The 19,996-nt window shown below is 51.5% G+C and overlaps 1 protein-coding gene across 1 annotated transcript in view; it reads left to right on the forward strand.

The window, feature by feature from the left end:
* Nucleotides 1-702: 702 nt before the first annotated feature.
* Nucleotides 703-19,996, forward strand: part of DLGAP3 (DLG associated protein 3) — a 64,151-nt gene continuing 44,857 nt past the window's right edge. Inside the window, exon 1 of the mRNA XM_033227176.1 lies at nucleotides 703-902. The gene's annotated coding sequence lies outside the window, so the exon portion shown is untranslated. The remainder of the gene's footprint in view (nucleotides 903-19,996) is intronic.

Raw genomic sequence — 19,996 nt, forward strand, 5'->3', positions numbered from 1 at the left:
GGGCCCACAGGCGGGCGGGCACAGTGGGCACGGGCGGGGGCCCAGCACAGGCGGCAGGTACAGCGGGGCTCTCCCTCCATACTGGGGATGCCTCGGCTGTGCGGACTGTGGGTGGGGGATGCCTGCCAGCAGCTCCGAGGCCGGGCACAGCGCCCCATCCTGGCAGGGGCTGGGGCAGAAGAGGGGGGGCTCCCTGACCCCAGGCCAGGAGCTGAGGTCGGGCGGCCGACTGGGAAAGCCCGAAGGAGAGTCTCCTAAGCGGACGGGCCTGGGAGCTGTGTGTGACATTCAGGGCGTGACTGCGCCTCGGCTGGGGGCGAGACCCGGTCAGTGAGGCTGAGCTGGCCCCCGGCCGCCCGCCCGCCGCCGAGCTTGGGTCCCTGTGCCCAGGTCGGCTGTGCGTGGCCGTGACACTTCGGGTGCCTGTTCCTGGGTCCCCAGGGAGGGGGATCTCATTCCTGCCCCTACCCTGGGCGCCCCCAGCACCGTCGCTCAGCGAGGTGGGCGCTCCTCGGGGACCCCGGCGGCCGCCCGCGGGCGGCGACCTCGGCTCTCCTGGGTCCGCGCGGGGGCGAGGAGCTCGGTCCTCCTCCCTCTCCCTCTCCCTCTCCCGGCTCGGTCGCCCTGCGCGGGGGCGGGGGCGGGGGCGGAGCGCGCGGGCGGGATCCCCCCCGCCTCCCCTTCCCGGTCCCCGGGAAATCCAGCCTCCGTGGCTTGGCCGCCTCCCGCTCTCGCGCCCGCTGCCGCTCGGCGCTCGCTCGGGGCTCCGCAGCCGGCGCGGCCCCTCAGCTGGGGGCTCCGCAGTGCCGGGCCCCGGTCCCTGCCCGCCTGCCCAACGCCGCAGCGCCCCCGGCCCGGGCCGCTGGCACCATGTAACCCGGCCGTAGCCCGAGCCGGGCCAGGTAAGCCGCGGGGAGGAGTGGGGACGGGGCCGCGCTTGCGGCGCCCTCTGCAGCGCCCCCCAGGCTCGGCCCGGCTGCGGTCCCGGCGCCGCCCACGCCCCGGGCTCCGGCGGCCTCAGCTCCCGGCCCCGGGAGGGGGGAGGGGCTGGGCCTCCTCGGCTGCCCCCGCCCCTGCCCCGGCCTGGCTGCCAGCGGGCCAGACCCGAGGGGCGGGCGGGGGACCACGCGGACCGCGGACCCACTCTCCCGGTCAGGGCCGCGGGGGCAGCCCCGGCCCAGCCCTCGCCCGGCTGGAGGCTTGGGTCTGGGAGGGAGTAGCCCGCTGGTTGGGGGGGGAAGTCGTAGTGTTGGGGAGATCCGGAGAGAAGTTTCCTCTGCAGGTGTGTGAATGTGAGTGCGTGTCGCTGTGTGGGTCTGTGGGTGATTGTGTGTGCCGGTGAGTGTATGCCGTGTGTGCGTGTGCCACTGTGGGCGAGAGTGTGTGTGCATGTTAGTGGGTGTATGCAGCGTGAGTGTGGAGGGTGGTACTGTGTATGTATCTGTGGACATGTGAGTGAATGTGTGTGTGTTGTCCCCGTGTGTGTCTCTGTGAGTGTGTGAATGGATGTATGTGCCGGTGTGACTATCTCTGTGAGTGCGTCCCGGTATCTGCCCTGTGTGACTGTGTGTGTGTGCGCGAGTGTGCGCGCGTGCGTTGGCTGTGTGAGAGAGAGTGTATCTGAGCACGGTTCACTCTGAATCACCCACACCTGTGCTTTGTCCCCCCACCGTCCTCCCATTCCTGGTGGGATATGGGACAGGGAGATGAGACTTTTCCGAGGTCAGATCATCCCCCCTTCTCTGGGGACCCCTGACCCTTCATTCAGGCAAGAGCTATGTGGCACTCCCCACCTTGGTCTCTACCTTCACCTACCTCAGGGGGTGCCCTCTGGGATGTTGCTGGTCGTGTCCTTCCTGCATGCTGAGGTCCCTGGTGGGTGGGAGGGGGGATCTGGGGTGAGCTGGAGTATGTGCCTGTGTGTGCTGCTTCTCCTTTTGGGGGCCTGGGAACTTGTGTCATCTCGATAATGCTTCACCGAGGGCCTTTTAGAGCTAGGAGACGAGGAGGCCAGGTGGAAGCGTCTGCCCTGTTAGTCATCAGAGCAGGTGGCGCTCTCCCAGACTTCCAAGTCCCAAGCCTTCAAGTTCTGGGTCATTGGTTCAGTCCACTGGCTCCGGGTGGGTCTATCCTAAGCTCTTTGAAGTAATAATAATAAAATAATGCCCTCATATTAGTTCAGGGCTTTTGAAAATGCTGCCCTCTGAACTCTTCTTATTTCCCCAACAGCCTTGGGAAGCAGGCAGGACAGGTATCACGTTAAGCCATATGACATTGCCAATATTCAACTGTTTTTATTTAACCTACAAAAACAGCAATTTCACATGGTTCAACCAAATATAATGCTGATTTACAGATGAGGATGTTGAGGCTTGAGAAATGAATTGCATTTCCCACAACCACACACTGCTAGTCAGTGGTACAGAAAGACTTCAGCCCAGGTCTTTCAGTCACCCAAAGCACTGGGCTGGGCCAAGGTTAGAGAGTGGTACTTCCTGGTGTGCTCTCTCTGACCCTGGGGCACTGCCCTCTACCTCTGCGCAGCATTCCCTGAGTGCTGGGGCTACTTCTGCACCCAGCTGCCAATGCCTAAAAGAGAGAGGGGGGGAAAAGAGAGGAGGGAGGGCAGGGAGAGGCTTCGTGAGCTGGCAGTGAATCAGGGTCTAAAAAGGGAGCTGGGAGGGCTAGGGTGGCAGGTGTTTCTAAAAGGAACATGAACATAGGATGAACGGCCTCACATACAGCCCCCGCATCTCCCACCCGCCACTGCCCCACTGATCTGGCAGGCAGGGCCCACTGAATTTTGTGCCAGGGGGCTCACATCCAAGGAGTGAGCTTGTATGTAGCTGTAGAATGATGGCCAGGAGAGGAACCTTAGAATTGACTTGGTCCAATGTCTTCATTACAAACTGGGGACTCTGAAGCCCTGAGAAGGGAGCAGATTTGCCCAAGGTCACACAACAAATTTGTGGGTTCCTAGGCTAATCTTAGACCAGGAACTTTGCAGTCCTCCATGTTGCCTTCTATTCCTGAACTCTCCCCACCCCCATCAGAGCTGAGTACAGGGGATTTTTGGAAAAGAAATGAAGACTCAAAAAGCCTAAGGCTGTACATCTTTCAACTTGGGACTCCTTGCCAAAGAGAGGGCGCTACAGATGTCGCTGGGGATGGGGATTCCTAGCCACACCCACCATCGAGGTAGGCCATGGGCTTGTCTTGTCTTGATTCCTGATGGTGAGGGGCTGGAGCTGCTACAGGCCAGACTCCCAGACTTTTTCATGTTAGTACCTGCTTTCAGCGGCTGCCTGACACCTAACATCATCTCTTCCAGCTGATGTTGGGGCTTGAGCTGGCTAAGCTCGTTTTCCTTCATCCTCCCCAATTTCCAATGCATTTTGCCTCTAGCTGGATGGACTATTCCTTACCTTATTGGGTTCCTAATGAATACAGAAACTTCTGGGGCTTGTCTGATTTAGGAAGGGTCTGTAGTTACCCCTAAACCCTTTCTAATGAAATCTTCCAAGAGTCTAGGACAAATGATAAAGGGATTGCCCCCATATTACAGGTGGGGAGACTGAAATTCAGCAAGGGGCCCCATATTTGGTTGCGTTTTAGTTTTTTGGGGGTGAGGTGGTGAAGGGAGCAAATGATAAAAACTTTTGCCTAGAGGAGCTTCCAAAGACCCCTTCTGGTCTTACCATCCCCATGGTCAGGAAACCTTCCCAGATTCTGATTTCATTCCCACTTGGTAGAGTCAAAGCTTTGTCACTCAGTGGGGGTTGGAAGAACAGCTGTGTACCCTCCACTGTGCAAGCATTATGTCTTGATTTCCTCTTTATCCACCCCGCCCCTCCCCAGTCTGAAGGCTGCTGGCTCAGCGGGCCTCCTGCTGTCTGGGGAGTCTGGGTTTGAGCTGGGGTGAGGCAGTGGCACCATCGTTATGGTAACGAGCTGCCAGCTCATCGTTGCTAATAACTTGTCAGGCCCCTGGGCTCCATGCAGCATCTCTTCCTACCAGCCCTTCTTCCCATGTCACAGACAGAAAAAGTGAGGCTTTGAGGGAGGGGTCTGGGAATAAGGGAGTCTGGAGAAGTGGGTGGCCTTGTCCCTGGGACTGTAGCTGGAGAGCTGCGGGGAGGCTGCTTGGAAGCTGGTTTACACATATGGTTACATAGGCTTGCATATGATTGTGTGGGCTGTTAACATGTGAAAACACTCAGAACATGCTTGTATAAACTTATACATGCTAGCTGACATGTTCATGTGTTTTTACACAGCAGCCCACAGGCAAACATGCTTCCAAGCTTCAGAACATGCTTGTGCCTGAATACTGTCTCTACCATCTGCACATAAGGCCCCCAAGAAATCTGGGTTTGTGGGGGTGTCCAGGTATGTGGGTGGGGATCTGATCTTTTTCTGATGCAGCTTCAAAGTGTCTTGTTAACAAAGGGACAGAATGGTCCCAGGGTTCCTTCTTCTTCCTTCCAGTCAAGAGCTCAGAGTGGAAGTGGGCTGGAGATGGTGTCAGGGGCCCAAGCTCCTAGCTCCCAAAGGTCCCTGCTTCTATGCCCTTTGAGCTCAGGTAGTCTCTGCCCCCCTCACTCTCTGTTCTTTCTCATCCTCTCCTCTTCCTGTGTGTAAATATTAAAGAGCTGAGCCTGCAGGGCTGATGTAGACATGGGAAGAGAATGCAATTAAAAAGGATTCCCTCGCCCCCATCTCGACACCCCCGCCCCGCAGTCCTTCGCTCCTGCTTCTTCCCCTCTCCCCTCTCCCCTCCCCTCACTCAGTGCTTCCACATGTCTCTCCTCCCCCCAGTCCAGATGGGAGCTGGCTCCTTCAGAAAGGGGGCTCAGAACAGGGTTTGGGGAGCTACCTCTCTCTGCCTCTCCCCACCACATCTGTCTGCAGGGCTGGAAGCCCCCACGTGAGTATTTCTTTTATTTTTGGGGTGGTGATTAAGAAGGAAAGTGGTTTTTAGAACCAGCTGTGAGTGGCGTTGAGAGGCTCTGGGCTGAAGGAAGGTGGGTGGGGTCCTCTCTCAAGGCTCCCTCAGGGAAGCCCCATGTCTGGGTTTCTTTTCTCTCTTGGGACATAGAGGGAAGGTGGGGGGGGATTGTCAGGTGCCCCCGGTGGATGGGAGTGACAGTGGGAGGGGCAGGGGAGAGGGGCTTCTGTTCTAAAGAGGGTGTGTGGTGGGGTAAGCCTGTTCCTTCCTGGCAGCCTGGGTTTCTGACTACCGGGGCCGGGAATGTCGCTGGGAACTGTCCCGGGTGCTGAATGGGACTCGGCGGGGGTTTGCGCCTTCGGAGCTGTCCCGAGTGCTGAATGAGGCTTCGTTCGGTCCCGATGGTGGAGAGGCGGTGGGCAGTGGGAAGGGCTCACTAGAAAAATTCTCCCAGATGACCCACTTTCCAAGGGCAGAGTCCCTGGATGGAAATATGTATTTGGGGTTCTTCCTATGTTTTAGTTCTCACAGTTGTTAGTGGTATTTAGGAACCCTTCTGCCAAGGGGCCCCTCTCCTCTTTTGCTGTTTCAGTTCCCCCTCTCCCTTCCAAAACCATCCTACTGTTATTATCGGGGTAGAGTTGGAGAATGATTTTGTGCCTGTGAGATCTTATCTCCTGGGAATGTTTTTTAGCGCAACAAGCTCAGAGATATTGATACCAGCCTTTCACCTACTGGGGCCCAGAAATTCAGGCTCAAGGTGCTGCTGGATTAAGAGAACTTGGTTCTTTCTGGTTAGGTGTGGGGTGGTTACAGCTCAGGAGTTCAGGATCACTTGATTGACCGCTTGATATTCCCTTGCCCACCATACTTTGGGATTTGGGACAGGGGACACTGAAATATTCTGCAAGCCTGTTTTGTGTTCTGTCCATTTCCAAACCTAGCTCAGAGCAGCATTTGGGAGAGACTTTTTGTTGGGGAGGAAGATTTTTAAGCAAAAGATTCAAGGAGTGGGTGGGGTTGTTCAGTGCCATGGAGAAGAGAAGGAGGAGGCTACTGGAGACAGGGCAGTGGGAAAAGAGGAAGATCTGGGGGAGTAAAAAATATTCAAATGGAGGGATGAGGTCTGGATCTCAGTCTTTAGTTCTCTTGGATATCTTTCTCCTTATTACTTAGAGTCAGGGTCATTAGTATCTGTATTCTTATGCACTGTCTTTGTAACCATGAAGGGGATAGAGCAAGGAGTTATTTCTCAAGGTCCCTTCCCTTGTCATCCCAGGGGGATGAGAGCCAAATGTCAGGACGTGCAGATGAGTCTGTAGGGGAACAACAGGCAGGAAGGGTTGATAGTGGCTTCACCTCCCATCCCCAAGAGTACAATCAAATATTCAAATGGGATCCTCCCTGTGAGGAGAGGAAGGAGACAGTTTCCAGATAATACTGGGCAAAAATTGGGTGTGGCAGAGAGTTCAAGAAAAGGGAGAGGAATCTAGGGACCTCAAACTGAACCAGTTGATCCCTTCCCAGATGTGACTTGTAGTTCATAAGGAGCCCCTCACCCATCATGTTTTTGATGTAACTCATCAAGATGATTCCTGCCTTCTCTAGCTGCTTGGGAGGAGCTGAGTTTTCCTCTGCTGTGGGTGCCGGGAGGTGGTGGGTGTGGGTGTGGGTGCCTGTTTGGGGAGGGGAGGTGTTTGTGCTCCACTCAGCTCCCTTGGTTACATAACAGCTTTGATAAGACTTTACTTTGGAGCTGCTGCTCCTGCCTGAAGCAGTCACCCCTCCACCCCCACATGAAATGCTAGATGTCCACCCCCTTTTCCCTGGCCCCTTGGAGAGTCCTGCTCTTCCTGATCCACTGTTCCAGCAGCTGCTTCCCTGCCAGGAGGTGTCTGCAGCTTGCCTCTCTGCTCCCTTCCCAGCTTCTGTTTTTAAAATACTTGCTTCATTTGTTATTTGAGCCCAGGTCACCCCCTTTACATTTTTAAGCCCCCTGGTCTACCCTCTCCCTTGGCAGGGCCCACAGGCTGGGAAGGGAGGGGTTCACTCATCATGAAGTTGCCCTCTAGGGAAGAAAAGGGGTGTCCTAGGAGGTTTTAGTGCCCACAGTTAATTTCCTTACTGTTTCTTCCTCTACCCCAATAACCGTTTTGGAGTTTGAGAGTGTTAGACTTTTACCCAGAGGTACTGGGAGGAAGGCCTTTGGCCTTGATATTTTCTCTTTCTTTTCTTTCATTCTTTCTTTTTCAGAGTTAAGGGGTTGCATATACGGGGGGATTGTCTCCTGGGTTTGAAGAGGTACACCTACTTTATTGTTACTCCTACCAAGGTTGTCTGAGGAAATATTTGTTTCTCTAGGCATGGGATAAGGGCATGACAGAGCCCTTTTTAAAAAAGTGACGTTTCTTTTCCCCCTGAGAGTGGGTGGGAATGGGATGTGTCCAGGAGTGGGTATATCTCATTGATAACAGGAACAACTTTCCAAATAGAGAAGTGGGAGACTAGCAAGAGGAGAGAGCAAACGCAAACTTGTGATGTACTTGGAGAGAATACAAACTTTGTGGACAGGATAGAAGCCAGGGGAGGGGCTGGATATCTCTGCAAGATCTGGGACTCCATGGACATGCATGTGTATTTCTGCCTGTGAGTGGGTATATGACTGTGTATATGTACATAAGTATGTGTGAGTGTGCTGTGTATATGTGTATAAGCACATTTATTTGTATAAGTGTGAATGTGTGTATATATATGTATGACTCTTATGTATGCATTCATGTATATATGTGAATGAGAAGGAAATTACTGAATTAAACCAGTGTGTGTGTGTCTGTGTGTGTGTGTGGTGTGCTTATCCAGTAATGCATATGTGTGAGTGTAAGCATGCATGTGAGCATGTATGTGGGGCATGCATATACATACCGTATCAACCACATACGAATATATGTACACAAGTTGAGCCAAACTTGTGAATAAATGTGAGAAAGAGAGATAGAGACCAATTCTGACTGAATGTTGGGCTACCCCAAAGTGTCTTCCCATTACCTTGAACTTGATCACCCTGCTACTTGTAGCTCTTCTCCAGAAAGTAGGCTCTCTGAAGTCTCTCAAATTCTCATGTCCTTGGGAGCCAACTCTTCTCCATCATATGAAAGGAGTTTGCAGAGGGTAAACCTATAAGGCCTTGGGGATAGCCGAGTCAGAAATCCAGGCTTCAGGTTGTTCAGATGCTGTGGTGCTCAGGGCTGTCTGTGGGGAAAGAGGATGGGGACATAAATATTAACATTGCTACAGAGGTTTCAAAATCCAACAAGTTGGGCCTAGTGGATGAAAGGGATAGTGAGCAAGAGGGGAGCCCAAGTGCGTGCATAAGCCTCACACATACAAGACGTGGCAATACACGTGTACAGGTACATGAGCATATTACTTGTCTGTGCCATAATAGGGATATATCAACATAGGTGCACTTCTTAACACGTACATCCATTAACAAATCTACAGGAGTGTCTATACCAACATGGGGATTTGTCAGTATGCACATACATGCTAACACATATACATGTGAACAGAATATACAGAAATATGTGGGCATATGCTAACATTTGTCTGATTACAACCCATGGCCATATATTTGTGCATCTCACTCATCCAGGTTAACAATAGCTTGCAAACATATCCTTCCCCATCACACGTGCCTCACCCAATGCATCCATTCATTCAACCAGTGGTTATTTTATGCCTCTAATGTGCCGCATGCTGTGTTGGGCACTAGGGATGGTCCCTGACCTCGGATAACTTGCAATCTTGGGAGGATAAAGGACCTGGAACCAAATAAGGAGAGTGTTAAGGAGGGTAGATACACTTAAGTGTTCATTGGAGGGAGTGGGGACCTAAAGAGAGGTAGGTTGGCTCTGGAGTGGGGAAGGGACAGGTTTGGTAAAGGATCCATAGAAGGGGAGGCTTTTGAGTTGAGGCTTAAAAGTTGAACAGGTGCTTACCAGGTGAGCAACTGTGGGAACAGGTATTTCGGTGACAGGAAATATTCCAGATGGTCTTCCCACTTCCACCCTTGCCAGCCCCACCTCCAAAGACTCTTCCCCAAAAAGCAGCCAGAGTAAAATGAGGTCTTTCCTTTCCACTTGCTTTCCGTCTCACTCAGAGTGAAATCCAAAGTGTAGTGCATCCTGAGCAACATGAGTGCTATGTGTGCAAAGCCCCCTATTACCTCCTGGATCTCAGGGGCCACTCCTACGTGGGCTTCTTTTCTGTTCCATAAAAAGCACAGTTCCATGTGGAGGCAATCGCCCTTGCTTTTCCCCTCAGCCTGAAATGCTCTTCCCCCAGATATCCAGGCAACTCACTTCCTCATTATATTCAAGTCTTTGCTCAAAAGTCACGTATTTGGAAAGACCTCCCCAATAGTCTATCTTAAATAGCCTATTGTCATTCTATCTCCTCACTCCATTATTATTATTATTGTTTATCTCAGTACTTGCCACCACCATTATTTTATATATTTGCTTATCATCCCTCTTTTTCCACTAGAATATAAACTTCATGAACACCGGAGCTTCATCTTTTTTGTTCATTGCTGTATCTACAGTGTCCAGAAGAGTATTCAGCTTGGAGTAGGCACTCGATACATACTTGTTGAATAAAGAAATTTTACATAGCTGGCAGCCAGTGAGGAGAAAGGATCAAGGTGGAACAAGACGCAAGGCCGGGAGACCAGTTAGGAACCTGTTGTCATAGCTTTGGTGAGCAATTAGGATGAGAGTGGCCTGACGTAGAACACCAGCAGTGGGGGTGGAGAAAAGGAGACACAATCTACAAACACATGCTTGCACAAATATACATGCATGTGCTTGTACTTAAATCACATCTGCTGTTTTAGTAGGGGAAGGCTAAGGAGGAAAGTAAAAGTGTCTTTGTATGTATGTGTGGTATGTGTGTCATGAACACCTCATGACAGGCTGGACACCCTCCAGCTAATGCCGACTGCAGTTCTCCCTTCCTTTGGATCTTGTCACCAATATCCCATGTATGTTAATTCCGGCCAGCCAGGCTGCCACGCAGGGGTCTCTGTGGTTCCACCCTGTCAGTGATGCAGGGCTCCTGCCATAGGAAACAGGAGTCGGGAGCTGGGTCTTGAGCAAAGGAATAGTCTTAGGAGGTCAGAGCCACAGATAGAGACTTAGAGACACTTGGAGAGAGGCACGTGGACTGTGAGAGGAGTAGAGAGAAGAGGAATGACTGCGCAGAGCTCAGAGATGGAAAGCTCAGGCATGGCCCAGACTTCCTGAAGCCAGATATGGTAGCGGCGGGACAGCATCCTCAGGCAGCTTCTAATGCCTGGCCCCAACCTCTTCCCTTCTTCCCTTCTTCTCTTGCTCCACTCTTGGTCCTTTACCCTGGTGGTGTGGATGCCTTAGCCAAGTATGGACTTAGGAATGATTTGTCCCCAGGGTTGTGATGTGAATTCAGGTACACGGGGAGACCTAGAGGAAGGGATCCCCATTTCTATAAGACATTTTGTGGCCTGGCAGTAGGGGAGGAATTTCTCTGAGTGTCTCGACTTTGGTTGTTTCCTTTCCTTTCCTTTTTTTTTTTAGATGGAGTCTCGCTCTGTCACCCAGGCTGGAGTGCAGTGGCATGATCTCAGCTCACTGCAACCTCTGCCGCCTGGGTTCAAGCGACTCCCCTGCCTCAGCTTCCTGAGTAGCTGGGATTACAGGCATGTGCCACCACGCCCAACTAATTTTTGTATTTTTAGTGGAGACGGGTGTTTCACCATGTTGGCCAGGCTGGTCTCAAACTCCTGACCTCAAGTGATCCGCCCACCTTGGCCTCCCAAAGTGCTGGGATTACAGGCGTGAGTCACTGTGCCCGGCCTGGTTGTTTTCCTTTCTCCCAAGAGAGCATGGAGAATTGAGCTTGTGTGGCAAAATGAGCAACTGAGGTTAAACCTCAGGCAGGACCAATCAGCTGCTAGCATGAAGAGACTAAGACATAGTATGTGGGGAAAGCTGGGAGGATAGCTGCTAAGAAAAGGAGGAAGTGGGAGTTGGGGGTCTGCCCCACCCCATGCCACTCCAGGGACCTCTGGTGGAGAGGAGTGGTCAAGGCCTAAGATCCTCTTTGGCACTTCCTCCCCCGGACCTGTAAGCACGGGGCTGGGTTGCTTCATGACTGAGAGGCCAGTGGTAGAGCCCCTTCCAGGCTATAGGGGTGTAGGGGGGCCTCTTGCCTCTCTCTTCTCTCATCTGGGCTAGGGGCCAGGGTGCTGAAGCCGCTCCCCTCCCACCTGGGCTGTGAGCATGGGGGTTGGGCCGAAGCAGCCGCCAGAGCCGCCCACCTGCCCGCGGTGTCATGGCAACGACTCTGCCCACGTGGACGATGAGGAAAGGGAGGAGAAGAGAGGAGAGGAGGCTTCACAGCAGACACGGGGATGGGAGGGGTTCCTCAGGGTCCTGCGTGTGGAAGCCCCCACCCCTCTAGCTTGGCCCGGCCCTAGCTCCTTTCACCCCAGATCCCCTGGGGCAGGGTGGGGCTGGTGTTCCAGCGCTGGCCTCGGAGTGTGCATGTCCTTGGATGTCCTGAGTAATGATGACCTTGGCTTCCCACACTGTGGGGTCCTGGCCAGGGTCCTAGGGTATATGGGGCTTTGGCACGTTCAGGCGCCTCCCTCTCTCCTTACCTCTCAAGTCGGGGGTGGTGCCTGGGGCTGAGGGGATAAGAGCCCGACCTACTTCTCCATTTTCTCACTATTTTTCAAAAGGAAAATGACCCACTTTTCAGCCAATCGGACTGGGGCCTGTTCCCCGGCTGATTTCCTGAGCCCCCCTGCCCGGGCCTCTGCCCCATCCTCAGCCTATTAGCCACGTGCTGGACCCACTTCCTAAGGGCAGCAGGTGAATCTGTGTGGAGGGGTCCTCCCCTGCCATCTGCATCAGGCTGAGTCTGTTCTCAGAGGGGCAGGGGTGGGCCAAGGCCTGGCTGAGACCACATCAGCTCTGCATTGAGCAGACCCCTTGTCTGCCTCCACCCTGGACACTCTGAGCGTCCTGCTTGCCATCCCCATAGACCCCCGGGACACACCTCGAGGCGAAGCAGGAAGGGCTCCAGAAGGGTGGAAGTAGGATTCTGCCCCTCCCCTCTCCCTGTGTCAGTGGATGGTGGCAGGTCGTCTTCCCAAACTGCTTCATTTCCATGTGGAAAGGGAGCCTGTGGCACTGGAGAACCATGCCTGTCTGTCTGTCTGTCTGTCTGTATGCCTGGCTGGCAGAGTTCCTCTGAGAGACCCCCCAGAGGGTTCTGCCTCTGCCTCATTTCCCAAGCCCCTCCTTTTCTCTAGGATATTGGTCTGGGCCTCCGAGCCCCCTCCCTCCCTCAGCTATATTGGCCTGGGCTGGCTTGGGGGGTGATTAGGGATTTAATTATTTAGTTTCTCCAGCTCAGTAGATTAATTCCATCCATCACAGGCAGGCTGAGCCTTCTTCCCCTCTCTGGACGGCCTGGCCAACCCCAGAGAGAAGGAGCATCATGGCTCACCTGGGCGTAGTACTGGATCTGGGAACAATGGATAAAGTTCTTCTTTGGGGAGGATTTGGTGAGTGATCTTGAGCAGATGTGGGTGCCTAAGCGCTGTGAAATGGTCATGTATTTCTGTCATACGGGGATAAACATGTGGACACGTATTTAAGGTTTTGTATCTGTGCAGCTTCTATGCACACAAGCATCAAAGTCTATTTGATGAATAGGCGTGGTGGCTCAAGCCTATAATCCCAGCACTTTGGGAGGCCAAGGCAGGAGGATCTCTTGAGCCCAGGAGTTCAAGACCAGCCATGGCAACATAGTGACACTGTCTCTACAAAAAAATAAAAAGTTAGCCAGGCACAATGGTACATGCCTGTAGTCCCAGGTACTCGGGAGGCTGAGGCAGGAGGATTGCTTGAGCCTCGGAGATCAAGGCTGCAGTGAGCCGTGATAGTGCCACTGCACTCCAGTCTGGGTGACAGAGCAAAATCCTATCTGGAAAAAAAAGAAAAGAAAAGAAAAGGAAAAAGGATCTATCAGATGGAAATGCACATGAGGTGTATGAACCCTCTTAGGAACAAGTTTGTGTGGATCTGTGTATAGTGCGTGACAGTGACTATATAGATGAGGTCAGGTGCTGTGTAAGTTGTGTGTGGATGACTGTGTGGCTATGTAATTTGCCTCTGGCTGAACACCTGTTAATTTGTGAATGAGCAGTCTTGGGGCCATGTATAGCTGTGTATGAGGAAACGATGACAGAGATGGAAGGTTTCCCGGGGCTGAGTAATGAGAAAGGGCACACTGGGGTCCACCTATTGGCCTCCTCAGACCAGTTTGGTCAGGGAGACATGCTACTTTAAAGGCGCTCTGAGGTCGAGCACAGTGGCTCACGCCTGTAATCCCAGCACTTTGGGAAGCTGAGGCTGGCAGATTGTGAGGTCAGGGAGACCGAGACCATCCTGGCCAACATGGTGAAACCCTGTCTCTACTAAACTACAAAAAAGAATTAGCCAGGTGTGGTGGCACCAGCCTGTAGTCCCAGCTACTCAGGAAGCTGAGGCAGGGGAATTGCTTGAACCTGGGAGGCAGAGGTTGCAGTGAGCCGAGATCGCACCAGTGCACTCCAGCCTGGTGACAGAGCGAGACTCTGTCTCTAAATAAATACATAAATACATAAATAAAATAAAATTTAAATGGAAGTGTTTGTTCAGCCTGGGCCTTGGTCAGGCCTGGACCCAGACTGAGATTCAAATCCTTCTTCCACCATCTGTATGACCTTGGGAAATTTTCTTTATATTTATAAGCTTCAGTTTCCTCACCTATAAAATGGGAGTAATGATAGTGTCTACTGCAAAGGATAGTTGTGAGGATTATACGAAGAAAAACATCTAAAGCACTTAACACTGGGCCTGGACAATTGTAGGTATTCAGGAGCCTAACCTTAGACTTCAGAGTTGAAAGGCACCAGAGGTTGTCTGGTCTGAAATGTATTCAATGTATTCAGTGCTTGAATGCACACTGTACCGTCCTGCAAAGCAGTCCTCTGCTTGCACGCCTCCCCAGACAGGACACTCCCAGCTCTTTAGGAAAGCCACATCACGCTGGAGCACTTCTATCTGCTGGGGAGTTCTGGTCCAGCTGCAGGGAGTCATTGCCATCCTTTCCCCCCGTTTCTCCCCGTTTCGCTACGCCTCAGCTGTGGGACACTCCTTGATGGCTCGGTTGCTGACCCTGAACTCACTGAGCACCTACTGTATGCCATGTCTGTCCATGTAGCGATAGATCCCCTGAATCCTGGCCTTCAAGGAACTCACAGCTTACAAACAACTCTTTACCCTACTGTGGGGAAGGAATAGAGGGATGAGACCCAAGAGGAGCTGGCAATTGTGTCCTGGGATTGATGGGAGGGCACTTGTAGGGGAGGCCTCTTGGAAGAGAGTACACCTTGGAAGAGAGTGGCACCAGAGGGTTTAAGGTTGGGAGGACAGGGGTTTTGCAGTCTGTGCTGCCTTTTCTCTCTGTGTGCTCTCATGCTGTGTCTTTCAGCTCCTGGCTGTCTTCTCTGAAACCCAGAAAGAGCAGAGGTATAGACATCCCTGAAGCTGGGGCAGGGTCAGGCAGGGTTACAGGCAGAGATGAGGGGTGGGAGCTGCCACGACGTGAACCTGGCAGTCAGCCAACCAGTCAGCCTTCGTGGTTGGCTTCCTGTGGTTGACTCTTCTGTGGGAAAGGCCCAGAAAGAGGGCTCAGTCCCTATTGCTAGAAGCCCCTGTCCCAGCTCACACAGAGAGCTTACAGGACAATGTGCTAATCCAGGAGGCAGTCCCAAGTTCTGGACACAAAGAGGGGACCAGATGCCTGGGCCAGAGAGTAGGAAAGGTCATTGGTGTGGCCAGGCTGAGAAACTCCTGCCCAGTGGACCCCTGCCATGGGCTTGGGCTCCTATCTGCTATTCTTTGATGGCCCTGGCAGGCTCAGATGTGGAGCATCCTGGAAGCTAGAGTAGCAGCAGCCCAAATCACATGCAAATGAAAGAAGGTGCTTTGGTGCTAAAGTCAAAAGAAGCCAACATAGGGAGATATATGTGCAGTTGCATTGGATAGGTCAGCTTAGTTACTCATTGCCACAAGCTAAGGAGGTAGGTATTGTGATCCCATTTTACAGATGAGAAAACTGAGGCTCAGGCAGATAACACAAATTGCTCATGGTCATAAAGATAGATTGTGATATAATGGATGGAGGTGGATGATTGGCTCTCCAATACCCAGCTATGAGGTTGCTGGGCTTTCCCTTCCCGATCCCTGGAGTTGGAAGAGAGGCCACTAACCCTGGCTACAGGAGTTTGTGGGAGTCTGCAAATCAAGGTCCTCTCGTCCTCTCAGATGCCACTATCTTTGGCTACTAGGACTGCTCTGCTGTCTTCGGGTAGCCAGGGTGTGGGAGGTCTTCAAAAGGAGCCCAGGCCAACAGAAATTCCTACATGTAAGAAACAGATGAGTTTTCAGACTACCCATTTCTGATCCAAACCAAGTCATGTATGGATAGTTACAGCCTTTGCCCAAAGCTGTCTAGGGATCCTCTCCCTGTCTCCAAGTCTCATGCATTTAAGTAGTTTCTCCCTAGTTAGCAATAGTTAGCCCTCAGCACCCTGCTAGATACTTTACCTTCATTATCTTAGTCCTCGTGACATCACAGTGAGAAAGGGGCTACTCTTGCTCCCATTTGAAAATGGGGAAACTGAACTTGAGAGAGGCGAAGAGGCTTCCTTGAGGCCACACGTCTAGTAAGTGGTGGACCTGGGATATGAACTCAAAACAGTTTAGCGTAAGATCCAGAAGCCACAGTTTCTCACCAGCTGCCCCTAACAAGGGTCCTAGAAGAGTTCTGGTCCTAGAAGAGTTCTGATCCTAGAAGTCCTCCCTTTCAGCAATTGTGCAGTCTTCCCCAAAGAAGGCCCCTAGGGACTTTCAGGAGAGGGGAAAAGTGGAAATGATAAGGCAGCATAGCCTAAGAATTGGTTCAGTTGACAGAAAAGGAAGAGATAGCTGAGAAAAGGCTGGAAGCAGATGGCTATGGCTGCCATTAGGGGGCATGAAGGAGTGAGGCTGATCAGGCTGAATTGTGTCTCAAAGGGCCTTTGGCAGCCCTGGAGAAGGAGGAGGAAACCCAGGCTCTGCTTCCGATGCCTGTTGGGTACATGGCCCTAGCTGGGAAGGGAGCTGGGGCCCAGCAAGTCTGAGTGAAGAGACCTGTGTGGGACTAGGTGGTAGACCCCGAACTCTGCTCCTGCAGTCCATCCCTGAAAGTTGTGCCTCATTCTTTCTCTCTGCAGCATGGGGAGGGCCACCTTTTTCCTTCTTACTCTCCCTTCTCCCTCCACTACCTTCCCTGAGCTCTGCAAAGGGACATATCTGGGGGAGACCTAGATGCAACTGGAAAAGAACCATCTTTACCTGCTAAGCAGAGTGGCTAGACAAACATTATGAACAAGGCCCTGGGTATAGAGGCTGGATTTCTAATACCAGATTCTCCAGGACTCTCCAAAGCCTTTGAAGAGAAAGGAGTGGAGGTCCTTTCTGTGGGCTGTTGTACATAGGAGCAGAGTGGATGAGGGCAGCAAGGGAAAACATTCATTCACAGAATAGGTATTTTTTAAAACACCGTTTAGTGGCAGGCATTGTTCTAGACACTCAAAATGCAGCAGCACACAAAACAGACACAGTCCCTGCCCTTCTGGAGCTTATGTTCTACTATGGGGAGACATACTATAAACATACAATAGACAAAGAAAATAATTTCAAAGGGCAATCAGTGCTCTGAGGGCAATGAAGCAGCTGATGTAGAGCATTCCCAGGGTTGCAGCTCAACTTTAGTTGGAGTGGTCAGATAGGCCTCTCTGTCTCTTCTGAGACAGAGGAAGCCATGGGAATATCTGGGGCAGAGTGTTCCAGCAGAGAGAACATCAAGTGCAAAGCCCCCTGAGGTGGGATTTTCAAAGAGATTATAGGTAGTGTGGGTTATTCACAGGCTGAGCACTGTCCAGTGGGTCAGGAGATGGATTTAGACTTGTATCTGCCTAAATGGCTCGAGTGTTTTGGAGCTGTAAACCCATTTTCTGTAAAATTTCTGCCCTAAGCCCCTAGGAAGAGTTGATTAAATAAAGTAATAAAGATGAGTGAATAAAACGGCAAGCCTCCCTCCTTCCATCCTGTTTCCCCTTCTTCCTTCTCCATTTTCTGGGGTAGTGAGGGGAAGAGGAGGTGATTTCCCTTGGGGTCCTAAGGTGTGGGGTTGGATACAAGGCATGCCAAGTCTTCAGCAATAGGGGTGGGTAGTGGGGTTGAGGGAGGCCAGGGACTAGGACACCAGCCCAACTACAGAGATCCAGGCATCTGGGCAAGGCCAGTGTCAAATCAGTCAGGGGGGCTCAGGCAGAACTGGATGCAGGAAGAGACCAGGGGCTGAGGGGGCAGAGGGATGCCTATCCATGGGCACAGTTGAATAATCAGGGGTATGAGCTGCAGGTCAGAGGCTCTGTGTTAGGGCTCCCAGTGTGAAAGGCTGGACAGAGAAACTGAGGCACAATCCTGTCTATACTGGTTGGTTAACACAGGGAGAGGGGGTGGGTAGACAAAGCCTAAAACTTTGGGATCCTAGGGACACACATGGCTTATCACAGGCTTGGAGGAGCCAGGCTGAAAGCAGCAAAATGAATTCTAGGCCTCACTTGCTGGAAGTTCTACTGTGTTGGAACTGATGTGGGGATGACCTCATAGGCTCCAGGTGAGGGGATTGGATAGGGCTGACCTTCATAAGGGAACAACTCTAACCTTTTGCTGCTGTTTGGATCGTCATGTCCAGCTTGTAGCTCTCCCAGACAGCTTCCTGGGGAAGGAGTGAATTGGCTAAAATTTGATTTTTGAAATCTTCATCTTGGCCCAAGGCATCACTTTGTGCCAAACGCTGAGATACTGGCCTTTGTCAAACACACCTGGATCTCTGGGTACCTGGATGTGGACAATCTAGAGTAAGAACGCCTTATCTTTTCCCCAGGTGAGTATCTTTGGTGTTAGATGATCATCCAGAGAAATTGAGTGACCTACCCAATGTCACTGTAAACCAATGGAGGAAACAATGATAAAGATAGCTACCATTAGTGAGTATTTATCATGTGCCAGGGACAGTGCTAAGGGATTTACATGCTTTACCTTGTTAAACCTTACATCATTCACACCTTTATTATGGCTCTAATATTATCCCCATTTTACAGATGAGGAAACAGGTTAAGAGAGGTGAATCACTTACCCAAGTACACACAGCCATTAAGTGAGTGGAAAGGGATTTGAGCCCACAGAGTCTGATGGCAGAGTCCATACCAATAACTGCTTTAATCAAGGGAGTCTGTGAGTTGCCTAGGTCTCAAGAAAGGAAAACCAACTGATTTGGCTGGGCAGGGCCCTAGGGGAGAGGGAGAGAAAACACTCTGACTCCTTCTCCCATTTTCCATTCTTTTTCTGGAAGGTAATTGCTTGGGGCAGTGACAACCTCCTGGTGAATTACACAGCTGGTTTCCCAGTGAGATTTGTAACAACAACCCCGCCAGCCTGGCAGCCCCCAGCAAGTTCCGGTTTAAGAAACTAATTGCTGGATTGTGTAGTTGGTGCTAAATTGGGTAATTTCTTGGTGACGGCATCTGTGCCACTTCTTCCATTCCCAGATAGATTTGAGCTGCATCAGAGAAGAATTTGTCACACACGGCAACCTCCCAGACTCCTTCACTCACCACTTTCCAGCCAACCATAGACTACTGCTAAAGTGGCTGCTTCCTTCGGCCCTCTCACCGTTCGGGCAGCTCTCTGTGTCCTGGGATAGTGGATGGATGACTTGGTGCAATAAAAATGGGAAAATAACACCAGCACCCAGAATTGTCATAGGACTTCAGGGAGTGTCCTTTATTCTATACCAATCTGACCTTGGGCTTAGTATAAACTCAGTGCTCACCACACATGGGAAAAGGCTAAATTACACTCTGGTTAGCTCTGGGAGATATGTATGGATGAGGTCTTTTTATTTGTTTGTTTACTTTAAAAAAAAAACATTCACTTTCATTACTGTGCTCACTTCAGAATGGCATTGAATAAGTTTGACTTCTCTGGGCTGGCAACACAGATGGAGAAAAGCTAAGGTGTTGGAATCGGCCAACACTGGATTTGACTTCTGGCTTTGACAGCAGCTCTCAGTGTGATCTTGAGGAGCTCAAGTTAGCCTCTCCAAACCTCAGTTTCTTCTTTTGTACACTGGAAGGTGGTGGGGGGTGGACAATATCTATCCCTTGGAATAGTTGTGGGAATCACATAAAATATCATAAATGAAAGGATCTTGTTCTTTGTAGACTCACATGCACTCAACAAATGCCTGCCATATGCTAAGTGTTGTTCTAGGGACTGGGGACAATTCAGTGGGTAAGATGGATACAATTCCTGCACTTATGTGGAGCTTACCTTCTAGTGGGAGAGATGGACAATTTAGGAGTCACACATATTTTAAATGGTAACAGTATAAGAGACAGGTACATGATGCCTTGAGAGCAAACAGCAGGGGGATCTGACCTAGTCAGGGAGGCCAGAGAAAGCTTCCCCGAGGAAGCAACAACTGGGCTGAGATCTGAAGGGTGTGTAGGAGTTAGCAAGGCAGAGGTGGGTAGGAAAAGCTTTCCCAACAGGGGGAATAGGCCGCGTGATGCGAGGGATCATGGGACTGACAAAAGACTATCCTGGCTGCTGCAGAGAAAGCAAGGGGAGCATGTTGTGAGAGGATGCTGGAAAAGTAGGAAGGGCCAGACCCTGCAGGTCTTGTTGGACAAGTGAAGGCATTTTATCCTAAGAACATCAATAAACCAATGAAGAGTTTTAAGCAGAGAAGTGACATGATGAGATTTGCATTTTCAAGTGACCATTTGGATTGGAGCGGGGTAAGAACGGAAGCAGGGAGACCAGTTAGGAGAAGACGTGC

This window comes from Trachypithecus francoisi, unplaced genomic scaffold (assembly GCF_009764315.1).
Source record: "Trachypithecus francoisi isolate TF-2019V2 unplaced genomic scaffold, Tfra_2.0 Lachesis_group12, whole genome shotgun sequence".
NCBI lineage: Eukaryota > Metazoa > Chordata > Mammalia > Primates > Cercopithecidae > Trachypithecus > Trachypithecus francoisi.